The sequence below is a fragment of the Nyctereutes procyonoides genome, unplaced genomic scaffold (genome assembly GCF_905146905.1).
Source record: "Nyctereutes procyonoides isolate TBG_1078 unplaced genomic scaffold, NYPRO_anot_genome, whole genome shotgun sequence".
Classification (NCBI taxonomy): Eukaryota; Metazoa; Chordata; class Mammalia; order Carnivora; family Canidae; genus Nyctereutes; species Nyctereutes procyonoides.
The window spans coordinates 1,043,161-1,056,381 of NW_026575120.1; the positions used below are offsets into that span (position 1 = coordinate 1,043,161).

General features: G+C 35.1%; 1 protein-coding gene and 1 pseudogene across 2 annotated transcripts in view; one reads left to right on the forward strand and one right to left on the reverse strand.

Moving 5' to 3' along the window:
- MICU3 (mitochondrial calcium uptake family member 3) overlaps positions 1 to 13,221 on the reverse strand; it is a 95,217-nt gene that overhangs the window by 62,460 nt on the left and 19,536 nt on the right. The gene's annotated exons all lie outside the window — the stretch shown is intronic.
- Positions 12,433 to 12,971, forward strand: LOC129516064 (chromobox protein homolog 1-like; annotated as a pseudogene).

The following is a 13,221-nucleotide window of genomic DNA, read 5'->3' on the forward strand; positions in this document are numbered from 1 at the left end:
ATTATGAATTGTGAATGGAACCTTTTATTCCTATTACATTTTCAACTGATTATTTCTGATGAATGGGAAAGCTACTGACTTTGATATATTTGCTTTGTATCTAATTACCTTTTTAATTCATTCATTTTAATAATTTTTCCTTTGATTTTCTAATAATTATAAATTCTTTCACAATAATGACATTTGTAGCTTTTCCTTTTTAGTATTTATGCTTTCATTGCCTTAATTATGAGAGGTCTATGTCTCTAAATATGTTGAATAGGTATCAATAGAAAGCTTTTTTATCTTTTTCCATGTTTTGAAAAGAATGGTTCTAATGAATTGCCATTAAATGCAATGTCTGCTGTTGGTTTTGATCATTATCTTATACCTTAAATCAGGAATGGGTATCTGTTTTCCTTTGTTCAGTGCAAATAAATGTGTTTAGAGTTAGACTGGTCCTCAGATACCTTAGAGATCATCTGGTCCTCTTGTTTCTTTACCTTTTTTACCAAAATAGAAGCATAAATATGAGTCCCCAAACAAAAATTTTAAATGCGTTGGGCAAGTACAAGCATAGTAGAAATCCTCAAACAAAAATTCAAAAGGTATTGAAAAAAACTCTATTAGTTATATTAGCTCTTTAACAATTTTTAGTTTCCAAGATGAATATTTAAAATCAATTAATCAGCTAATGTAAATTCATTCATTCATCCAACAGATACTTGTTGTGTGCCTGCTTACAAATGAATTAATTATAAAATAATCAATTGGAAGCTTACTTAATCTAAAACTGTGTTAGAAACAAATGTGAGTAAGCTTGGTTTAATCATGGTCTACCTATATATGCCCACTTACAAACCTTCCAACTGTCCACGTGCTTCTTTCTCTGTAGTTTATAAACAGACTATTTTCTTAATGAATGATCTAACAGCACAGAGGAAGAATTTAGGTTTTTTTTTTTTTTTTTTTTTTTACTGTGCTATAGTTCTAACCATGTTAAACTTTACAGTGTTTAGGAGGTCGATAAGGAGCAGTGGTCCATGAAGTTCAACTAAGGATACTGATTTGATTCACTAGAAGCTCTGAGTAAAGGGACAGCTTCAGCCTAGTAAATTCCCAAAATATTAGAAGGAACTCTCAGACCTTTAAAGGATTCAGCTTTACTTTTGAACTTTCCAAAGTTTAAAAAATCTAAACCTTCTGAAGTTCTAACATCACTATTATGAACATTGAAAAACAAGAACCAATAAATAAAGGTGAAAAATGATATTCAAACCAGTTTACTAATCCTCTTGGCAGTCTTGCTTGCTTACAAATGACAATGATCTTGTATCATGTTAATGTTCTGAGCATTTTAAAATACAGCCATTTCCCTGTAGCACACTGGTGTGAACCTATGGGTATAATCCTTATATTACAAGGAACAGGTGAAATATACCAGTATTCACTGGCTGATCTACTTTAATACCTTTCTGCTTACCTACAACCAATATATTTTTCTAAAGTTAATTTCCAAAGCTTAAAATTAACCTAAACATTTTCCATTAATATGTATTGTTTCAGTAAATAATATCTTTTGCATCACAAATTCCCAACATAGAAAAACTTATCAATAAGTACAATATACTTAAGATGAATGGAAAAACTGACCTGTAAGCCAAAAAACCTGAATTATATACTGTTAGTTGTTAAAGCATTATTAAACTGAAAACCTCCATTATCAATCCTATTAATATTACATACTTAAAAAGTAAGCCTTTCAAAAGTAGTTATACAATATAACTAGTCCATTTGTGGACAGCTGGGAAAATACTGACAGGAGTTAATAGAAGTCATGGTCATTTAAGAAAAATTCTTAATTTCCATAGGTTGACAGTCAAACTTAAGAACATCTATTTGGGAAACTGAGGAAGTGACAGCCTTTAAATTGTTATGAAATATTAAAGAGAAAACCCTCAAGTTTAGAGTGGTTACAAAGGGAAATAGCCTCTGTAAGAAGCTGGAGGAAACTAGAAGCATAGATGGAGCTGAAGACTGGTTAAGCTTCTAAGAAATAATTTCTCCAAAGTAGACACAACACAAAGTTTCCACAATCCATCTTTCCTGGAGATGCTTCTTTTAAATGACTTATTATAAGGTGAAATCTTTTCTTTCTATATACTCCTGCTTTTGGAAGTTATTTGTTGTTATCAGCAGACCCACTGAAAAGGCTCATGAAACCAAGCTAACACTGACCAACATCTAGTCCTAACTTGTTCATAGAAACAAGAATGAGTCTAGTTTCACTCTGCCTGAGATTAGCTCTGGGAACTATAATAGTCTATGAGCTATAGTCAGTTCCAGGAATATTTTAGATCAACTCAACCCTTCATTTCTCTGGAAGTGAGAAACTTTTGCAGCTATTTCCAACAAGATGAATCTTTGCTCCATATCAAATAGTCTAGTGATTCTTCCACTCAGACTCTCAGAAAGAATAACTTCTGCAGCCATGCCCTCTCTACTGTATAAGATATTGCTCCAAATCAATCCTAATTTATCACATCCTTGTAATAACATACCTGAAACTTTAACAGTGAGAGTGTTGAGAGTTCCCTGAGAGTAAACACTGTACCTTAAATAAATCCTAGTTATTTTCTTTATACATCTCTATTATGTCACTTGTACTCCTTTCCCTCATTCTTATTGGGTTGCAATTATCTGTTTACATATCTGTCTCTGCCATTTAACCAGGAATTCCTTGAAAGGAGTAGTTGTTATGTTTATAAGAACTTAACCAGTGATTAACAAAATGCCTGGCTCATCTAAGGGGCTTGGTAAATGATTATTGTGTGAACAAATAAATGCCTGTAGATGAAAACAAAATTAGCTACTAATAAAGAGCCAAAGGGCTCCTGAGTCTGGGTCAGGCAGGAGACGAGGACAAACAAAAGAGAAACTTCTGATTCCAAACTAGGAATTCAGAGTAAGATAATAAAAGATAATCTAAAGTTTTAGTGAGAAATATATGGCATATTTATGGTATCTTTTTTAAAAGTCGTTCAAACACATCTTTAAAACCAACATTAGTAAATGCTTAAGTTTAGCTATTGCAATAAGAAGGCATATGAGATTGGGACACCTGGGTGGTTCAGTGGTTGAGGGTCTGCCTTTGGCTCAGGTCATGATCCTGGGGTCCTGGGAATGAGTCACACATCTGGCTCCCACAGAGAACCTGCTTCTCCCTTTGCCTATGTCTCTGCCTCTCTCTGGGTCTCTCATGAATAAATTTTAAAAAAAGAAGGCATATGAGATGTATTTTTTATTTTATTATTTTAATATAGTAAAAATTCTAGTTAAATGAATCTCTTCTTAGGTAGGGATGCAGACAAAAGTAATTTGTGGAACACTCAATTCTCAGGCACCCCTCCCAAGTGACTGCAATATATAAAAATTACATATGTATATTTTTTTCATATTTAGATTTTAAAAGGGTTCTATGTACTTAAAATTTTAAAGTTCAATTGACCCTTGAAAAACATAGGTTTGAACTGCACATGCCCACTTACACATTTTTTTCAATAAATACAGTACAGTTCTGCAAATGTACATTCTCTTATGATTTTCTTAACATTTTCTTTCCTCTAGCTTACTTTATTGCAAGAATACAAAATACATATAACACACAAAATATGTGTTAATCCACTGCTTATGTTATTAGTAAGGCTTTCCAATCAAGTAGGCTATTAGTAGTTAAGTTTTTGGAGGAGTCAAAAGTTACACAGGGATTTTTCAATTGGAGGGGTGGTGGTGCCCCTAACCTCTGCATTATTCAAGGATCAATTATAATTATGATGTTACTAGCTACATATTACTTCACTTAGCTTCCTTCGGTTACACATTATCAATTCTTTTCTACAATAAAGAATAATTTTTACTTCTATTATAATATTGCTTCAAAAAGGGTAATGAAATTCACAAATTTTTCTAACTTTTGATTATAGGAATAAGAACAAATGGATAGTGCATTTGGTGAGAATTTTATCAGTATATAGATTAGGGAGGGCCAGAAGAAGGAGAATACACCTTTTCAAATTTGAATGAATAGTGGTAGTTACAACATATTCTTGGGGAAAGTCATTTCTAAAACAAACCACATCTGTAGGATTGGAAGCCTCAAGGGAAGTAACACTTCCAAATACCTTTATCAATTCTTCAGGAAATACCAAACTGCTATGATTCACTTAGGTTGACAAGTCGACACATTTTATCTTCCACCTTCTGTATCTGTTTCTAAAGTCTTAGACACAGCCACTATTGACCTCAAGTTTAATGTTTGCATTTGCACTCTCCCTAGCTGTTTTTCCAAATTTAGCAAAATGCTTCTGTATCTCTGACCTTTTCACAAAACATTGCCCTGAGATTAAGAAAACGCTGGATCTGGCCCACCATCCTTAAATGTTGAGAGATGTCCAGTGTAAACAGATGTTTTGTGCTCCACAGACCTACGCACATTAGCTATGGGAGGCTGAACAGTAATTACTGTCCTGAAGCTTAATTTATAAAATCTGAATTGAACCACCTACAGGGAAAAGATAACAGTCTTCAAATTTTTGTTCTACAATTCTAAAATTGAGTTATTCCTCAACTAAATTTGATGACAGATTGCTATACTCAAAATATTAAAGGAAAAAAATATAAAACCTCTAAATCTAAAATCTAAGTAACAGAAAAAAACAAAATTACCAAAAATTCATATATATATATACACTTGTTTTATTGTTTTTCAACTTAAGTTTTAAATTCTAACAACTTTGTTTCTTTCATTAATATAGTAAAATTCACTCTGAAAATAAAGTATCATCACACTTCAAAATAATGAAACTACAGCATGTGTGACTGACAAATATTAACTATTAAATGTAAACAGTTATGATTTCTTGGCTTCATATGGGCATATTCTAAATCGAGATGTTAAAAATTTTATAGGGCTATTTTTCACAGATTAGGAAAATAGGGACATTTAAGAGAAGGTATCATTGCAAAATTTTTAGAAGTGGCAAATTTTGTGAAAGAAATGGAATTTTTCATTTCAAAAAGATCTTGCACAACTGCTAATGAAAACTATCCAAGCACAGACCTCAGAGTTGGCACATAAATTATCTTTTATTTTAAGTACAAGGCTGCACAGCAGAAAAATGAAACCAAGAAATCTAGAGGTAAAAGAGAATTAAATTTGCCTTTTCATTTTATTCCTCCTAGGAAATTACATTTTATGCCTTCTAGGAAATTATTTTATGGGAATTACTTAACATTCTTTTCAAGTTTGCTAAAAATGTTTAGGGAATTTTCTTTCCAGCTCTAGAAAGCTCTACCTTTTTCTTTTTCACTGAAAAATTGTGAGCTACATTTTAACCTCAGTTTTCCTATTTATAAAAAGGAAGCATTGGGATGTCTGGGTGGCTCAGGGATTGAACTCTGCCTTTGGGCTCAGGGTGTGATCCTGGGGTCTGGGGATGAAGTCTCACATTAGGCTCCCTGCAAAGAGCCTGCTTCTCCCTCTGTCTCTGCCTCCCTCTGTGTGTATCCTATGAATAAATAAAATAAAAAATCTTTTAAAAATGGAGCATTAACATGGAAATAAAAATTTCAAACATCTGTAAAACAAAATGCATAATTTACTCATAAAAATAAGTAATGATCATTTTCAGGTAACTTCGTGGAACTTCTAAGTCATGCTGACATGAGCAAGATGAGTGCTGGGAGAAATGATAAAAGCTATATTCTTTTAATTACCTCATCTTTCCAAAAGAAATAAAAATATTGTGTCAGTGCAATTATCTTCTTTGGAATTTCCAAACTCAGACCTTTGCAACTAGTACTTAGATGTTACTTCTTAAGGTAGTGAAACAAGGGCCTTCAGGCAACAGAGTACATCATTATCCTTCCAATGAATAACAGAAAGCGAGGGTTCACTGCCAAGGCACAGTCTCATGTTACTTCAGGTCAGCAATTCGAAAATTTACTCTGTGGTAAGGTCTGATTTTCCCAGGGAGGCAAGATTAAATGCCAGATAAAGGATTCACTACTTGACAATTAGAGAAACTGATGCCTACAAGCTGATAATACCCTAAAGAGGTAACTTGAAACAATTATATCAATTATCTAAACACTGTATAATGTATTATCTTTTAGCAGCTGAGAAATAGGGCCATGAAAATGAAAAATGGAAGAGGGAAAAATGAAAACCATTTGTATTAACCAAAATTATTTTGATTACTTATCCTTATTTTTTCTTTAAAAATTCTTTGATATCAAATCACATCAATACTAATTTTTAAAAATAAAGAATGACTAAACATTTATCTGATTTCATGTAGGAAGCTGAGCATTTGTTATTAGGTCCTACCTGATACTGGCGACAGTACTAACATTTTTATGAAACACTGAAGGGCAAACATCTTTTAAACTTGGATTTTTATTTTGTATTTTCTGGATAAGAACCTTATGAAATTCTATTCATATCCATTTTTATTCTAGCTAAAAAAGATGTTCACAGAAGTATTATACTTGGCTTTCTCAAATGGCTTCAGGCTCATTTAAAAGCTTCTAAGAAGATAAAAGGGGTAACATTTTCTTTGCTTGTTGGGTGGTCGAAAGGTTAAATATCAAATTCCAGTGTGGGAAAATCCCAAGTACTCTAGGTGAAATGTTTTGATGCTACTAGGCAAATGTGTCCATGTGGAAATACACAGTCTGAAGACCAGCCAATAGTATTTCCCTGGCTAAGATCAAACAGAAAAAAAAGTCGTAAAATTAAAAAAAAAAAAAAGTAACTGACCACTTACTCTAAAATCTCCACTTGTATTGCTATAGTAGCTTACATTATAAGGTTCTTTACAAGTTTACAGAGTACTTTCACAAATATCATCTCAATATTCACAGGAGGATAAAGTAAGTAAAAGTTATCTAAAGAAGCAGTATGCATAGTGGTTTAGCATGTGCATCTCATCTCTCCCAGCCTTTGCTCCAGCAATACCTCCCTTACCCTGATTACCTACCACCCCACTATTTTTCTCTCTTATACTGAAAACTTCCCTTCAGCATACACATGCTGGCATTCCTCTGGTCCTAGAAGGCTTCCTGTCCTATATCCTGTCCCACTTCATTTAGCTACTCTTCCCTTCCTCCCCACCTTGTCTCCTGCATTCATTTCCTGTCTCTGAATTCCTCTACTTCAATTGGTTCTCCCCTCTACCACTCCACTAAAACTGCTTATGAAGGTCATCGATGACCTCTTTGTTGCTAAATTCAATGGTTAATTCTCAGTTTTCATCTTATAGCGTCTGACACAGTCTGTAACTTTTTTTTTCCTTGAAATAATTTTCTCAGTCCCCAAGACATCACTTTCCTGATTTTCTTTTTACTCCTCTGGCAGTTCCTTCTTGGTACTTTTTCAGGTACTTCTTTGCTAGTCCTTAGACCTTGTCTCTTTTTAAAATCTATAATTACTTATTTGATGATCTCATCTGGCCTTTACATATTATAAATACACTGACAAATACAAAATTTATACATCTAGCTTTCTGAAATAATATAAGAATCTGTTTAACAAAACAAATAAGATGCTTATTTGTTTTTAAGAAACAAAATATGTAAACTGACCATATGTAAGTATTTACAAAAATATCAAGATAAAAATATGGAAGTTATAAAGGTTTAATGAATACTCACAGAGTTTATACAGTAGTGAAAATAAATTTACCAGGAGTACCTTTATCAATATAGATAAATTTCTTAAATATAATATTAAATAAAAGTATGACTTATAAAAGAATACTATAAAATAAGTATATATTACTCAGAAGTATACTCATTTGTAACAGAATTATGAAAACACGCAGGGGAATTATAAAAATTAAGTTTATAACAGTGGTTATCTCTTTGGGGAAGAGAGAATTATGATAGAGGTATATGTATGTTGATGGTTTGTTTTTTTAAGCTGTCACTGCATATATAGCTATGTATTATATTATTATCTATTCATTGTATTTTTGAAAGTTAGATATATATTATTTCTAAGAAAGAAATCATTCAGGTCTTATTCCTTGCCTTATGTGGAAAAATGCTAAAATTTATCAAACAAACATAAAAAAGACCACTTTGGAAAATTTAAGATAAACTACTATACAATTACACAATTCTTGGGTTAAAGAAGAAATGAAAACTGAAATTACAAAGTTTCTTAAAATAAATTATACTTAGGGACTCACAAAAAGCAGTCTGTAATTTGGTCAAAGCCATTACTGACACGTGAAAATTAATACCCTTAAATATATTTTTAAAATAAGAATTTAAAGTAAATAAATTATACAAAGTAAATAAACTCAAGAAGTCAACAAAGGAATAAGATAAATTTGAGGAAAACAGAAGAGAATAATCAATAAGATAAAAGCAGAAGTAAACAAAACAGTAAGACAGTAAATGAATTTAATTTTAAAAAGTAGTATTTGAAAAGACCAGTGAAGCAGACAAACCCCTATCAAATCTGATTTAAAAAAGAACTGAAAATGAAATACACAACATTGAACATAAACTATAGTATATCCAGAGTTTGGAAAAGTACTCAAATATAAGAATCAGAAATCTATAATATATTGATACAGTAAGATTTTAATATAATAATCAGTTAAAAAATAATCAGTTTAAAAGGCAAAAATAATACAGATAGTATGGTCACATCTGTGTTACAAAGAAAATGATATATGTGTTGTTTAAGTTTATAGGTTTGTAAATATATTTTAAAGGCCTCACATGAAAGAAAACATTTATGACCTATAAAGTGGAACAGGATTTAATTTTTACATATCCTAGAAATCAATAAATTAAAAAAAATTGGCAGAAAATATTAAAAGGCAATTTCTAGGAAACTACAAACAAAAAAATTCCCCACCTCACCAATAATCACTAGAAATGGAATATAAATCATTTTTTCACACTCAAATTGGAAATAGTTAAATTTGGGATCCCTGGGTGGCGCAGCGGTTTGGCGCCTGCCTTTGGCCCAGGGCGCGATCCTGGAGACCCGGGATCGAATCCCACATCGGCTCCCGGTGCATGGAGTCTGCTTCTCCCTCTGCCTGTGTCTCTGCCTCTCTCTCTCTCTCTCTGTGTGTGTGTGACTATCATAAATAATAAATAAAAAAAATTAAAAAAAAGGAAATAGTTAAATTTGATAATATTTCATAAATAGGACAGGAGTCCATTACAATTGATGACAGAAGTGTATTTTGATTTAACCATTTTGAAGAACAATTCAATAGTTGCTATTAAAATCCAGTTGCTGTGAAAAAAAAAATCCAGTTGCTGTGGACCTAGTGATGTAACGTGTGCATCTCCACAGAAACCTGAATATTCACTGCAGCACTGTTTCTAATAGTGAAAAAGAGAAACAAAATTCCGATCAGTGAGATAATAGTTAAATAAATTATGGCACATTGGAGTACTACAATGGAGTAGGAGTATACAGTATAGTAAAGGATGTGGTAGATGAAGAGGTGGTACTAGCGTAAGATTCATAGGACACATAGCTGGGTGAAAAAAACAAGTTATGAAAGAATGGGTAAAAAAAAAAAGACAGAAACCAAAGTCATGCTTTAAAGAAACACACACACACACACACACACACACACACACAGACTTTAGAAATAAAGTTGTGGAATGCTGTATTCGTTTTTTGTTTTGTTTTGTTTATTTATGATAGTCACAGAGAGAGAGAGAGAGAGAGAGAGAGAGAGAGAGAGAGAGGCAGAGACATAGGCAGAGGGAGAAGCAGGCTTCATGCACCGGGAGCCCGATGTGGGATTCGATCCCGGGTCTCCAGGATCGCGTCCTGGGCCAAAGGCAGGTGCCAAACCACTGCGCCACCCAGGGATCCCCGCTGCATTCGTTTTTAAAAAGCAAACAGCACATGCATCATTATCATTAGCCTGGTTTCATAAAAAGGTTACTAGCCTAGTCTAGAGAAGCCTTCATCAGGGTCAGACAGACAGCAACTGAGTCTAGGACCAAATCCAGTGTTCTTCCACATTACATCACTCGGGATATTGGAATAAAAGTGTACTGGTTTTGTAATCCTCCTTCAGGCCTATGTTCAAATGTCAACTTTACCACTTCCTAGTTAGGTAACCTTGGGAAAAATATTCTCTCTGGACTTTAGCATTTTCAACTGTAAAAAATGGGCAAATAAATAGAATAAATAGTAACTCTACAAACTGTAAAGATGAAAACTAAATGGGAACACTTCCTTCTGCCTAGGCCAATAACATCAGCTCATCAAGAGTGTCTCCTCTATTGATTAACAGGGTCCAGAAATAGCCTTTGGCAGCTCAGCTCCATATATAAAGTTTGAGGGATCAAATGCCTCTGTGGTGCTATAAGTTGTAAGTTCTCTAAATATGTCCATGATGATAAAACTATTCCAAAGGCCTGGCATTTCTTTGAGGGTCCCATCAGCCTCATGGTCTACCACCTTTCTCTCAGCCTTCCTAACTCAGTTCCAAACATCTAGATTACACTGCATATAGTATTCTATTTATTTCTTCAGACTGATGGCTGACCCTTCTTGACAAAATCTTTATGCACTGAGCCACTGTCTTCTAGGCCTCATTCCATGACTCCCAAGACAGTTTTTCTAGACTGCAACTGAAAGAAATGAACATAACACACCATTAAGTTTGGACTATTTTACCCTAAATGAATCACCTTGAATTTAGCCAACTATATTAGTTAGGTTGGGCTCCCATAAAAAAATACCTCAGACCAGATGGCTTAAACAATAGAAATTCATTTTCTCATAGTTCTAGAAGCTACACGTCCAAGATCAAAGGGCCAGCATATTCAGTTTCTGGTGAGAGCTCTCTTTCTGGCTTGCAGATGGCACGGTCTTTCTATTTCCTCACATGGGCATATTAAGAAAGTGTGAGTGAGCTCCCCAATGTCATTTCTTATAAGGACATTAATCCTATCTGATCAGGAGCTTACTTTTGTGACCTCATTTGACCTATGACTTCCTTAGTGACCTCATTCCCAAATACTGCCACTCTAGGGGTAGAGCTTCAACATACAAATTTTAGGGGGACACATTCAGTCCATAACACCAACTATCGAGTGACTCATGTGCCCTTTCTTTCTATTCACATACAGAGGTCTCAAAAATGTTGGCAGGTCATCTCCCTCAAGCTGGCATTTTACCGTCTGGAAGAATTTGAATATTTGGAGATATTATTATGTACCCCCTCTTTTGGATCCTTTAAAAACAAACAAACAAACAAACAAAGTAAGATAGATCCTAGCATCTTTGGCCTACTTGTACCCCAATGGAGGGGTTTCCTGCCCACAACCAGCCTTGCCCTACTTGTATCACAGTTGCATCCCCTGCATGCCAGTTCTAACCCAGGTTCCTTGCCTGCCAGCACTGCCCCAATGCACACAGCTTCCAGGTTGCCAGTCCTACGTTTCCTGTTTGCCAACCTCAGCCCAGCAACTGTGGGACAAAGCTCTAGCTGTGAATCCACCTTTTCTAACAAGGCCTAAATCCCAACCTAGGGAGGCAGCTGCCCTTCCAAGTTTGTTCTCTCCTTAGGTTCTCTCCCTCAGCCCTAGAATATTCTTCTGAAATTTGATTCCTTCTCAGTAGCTAACCTCCTATAAATAGTGAAGAATTCTTCATATTGAACCTTATCTATTCAAATTACTGGGTAGTTTTCATCTTCTGACTGGCCCTTGGCACAGAATAGCTTGAGGTGAGTGTTACTGGGTGTTTCACAGTGCTGCCCTAAGTACAAGCAGAACAGAGACACACCAGAGGCAGAGAAAGAAGTCTCTGCTGCCTACAGTGTCCCGTGCTGCAAATTCTAATGGCAAAAAAAGCAATGTTTGCAAGTTCCAATACCAGCATTATAAGCAGGGTATTGAAGGGCACATTTGAAGCTGAGGCAGTAACTTGACACCTAGCATTGTAACCTTGCTGTTATCCATACACAGTCCCTATTTAACTGCATTTTTTTTTAAAAAAGGTAACATATATCAAGACCTACCTATGCGCCTGACTATTGTAAGCTCTCTGAATAATCCTGTAATATAGGGACTATTACTATTCCTACTTTACAGAGGAGGGAAATGAGACAAGTAAATTTAATTAGCATTGGCAAGGTACTTGAGTGAAAAAGCTGAGACTCAAATCTAGGTGTTCTGACTACAAAGACCACACTCTCAATCACAACACTATGTTAACTTCTGTTTCTATTGCTAAGACAAAAACAAGCTTTAAAATGTGAAGCGATTTGTTCCTTTTCTGGAGGCCACTTCCCCCACTGGTCCTGACACATCATTAGCACGGCACTGTTTCCTCTCATGCGCTTGGGTGCTGCTCTGAGCATCATCACCATTTAGACCAGAAAGCTGGTGGGCACAATGAGAAAGAAACAAAATAAGATGACAGTGGAGGAGATGCTATAAGAGGAGGAGGAAGGATATGTGGTTTAAAAATTTCCCAAACATTGAGTGGAAAAGACAAAGTGGAGTACCTCCTAAAGTGGAAGGGATCCTCAGATGAGGACAACACACAGGATCCAGAAGAGAACCCGGACTGCCCTGACATCATTGCTGAGTTTCTACAGTCATAGAAAATGGCATGTGGGACAGAAAAAATACAGGAAAATTGACTCTGATTCTGAAAATAAGGGAGAGAACAAATCAAAGAAGAAAGAAGAGTCAGACGAGCCATGAGGTTTTGCCCAGGGTTTGGAGCTGGAACAGATTATTGGAGCTATGGACTCCAATGCAGAGCTTGTGTTCTTGATGAAATGGAAAAAATCTAATGAGGATGACCTGGTCCTTGCCAAGGAAGCCAATGTCAAGTGCCCACAGGGGATCAATATTTCTATGATGAAAGGCTAACATGCCATTCCTACCTCCCAGAGGATGGTGACAAAAAAGATGGCAATAATTAACTTCTGAGTACCAGCCCCTGTCACATCTGACCATGGTTTTCAAGTGGGGAAGGAAGGAGTTTTACTTGTCTTGACACCATAGAGGTGGCCTGAGTAGATGTCCTTTGAAGAATCAGTACAGCTTTTGTGCCTTAGAGCAAGTGCTTTAAAGCCTTTCCAGCTATGTAGTTTGCACACTCATCCCAGTGCGGGGAAGGAAGAGAAAGAAATGCTGCAAGGGCAGCTCATTCTGTATGTGGCTAAGAAAAGG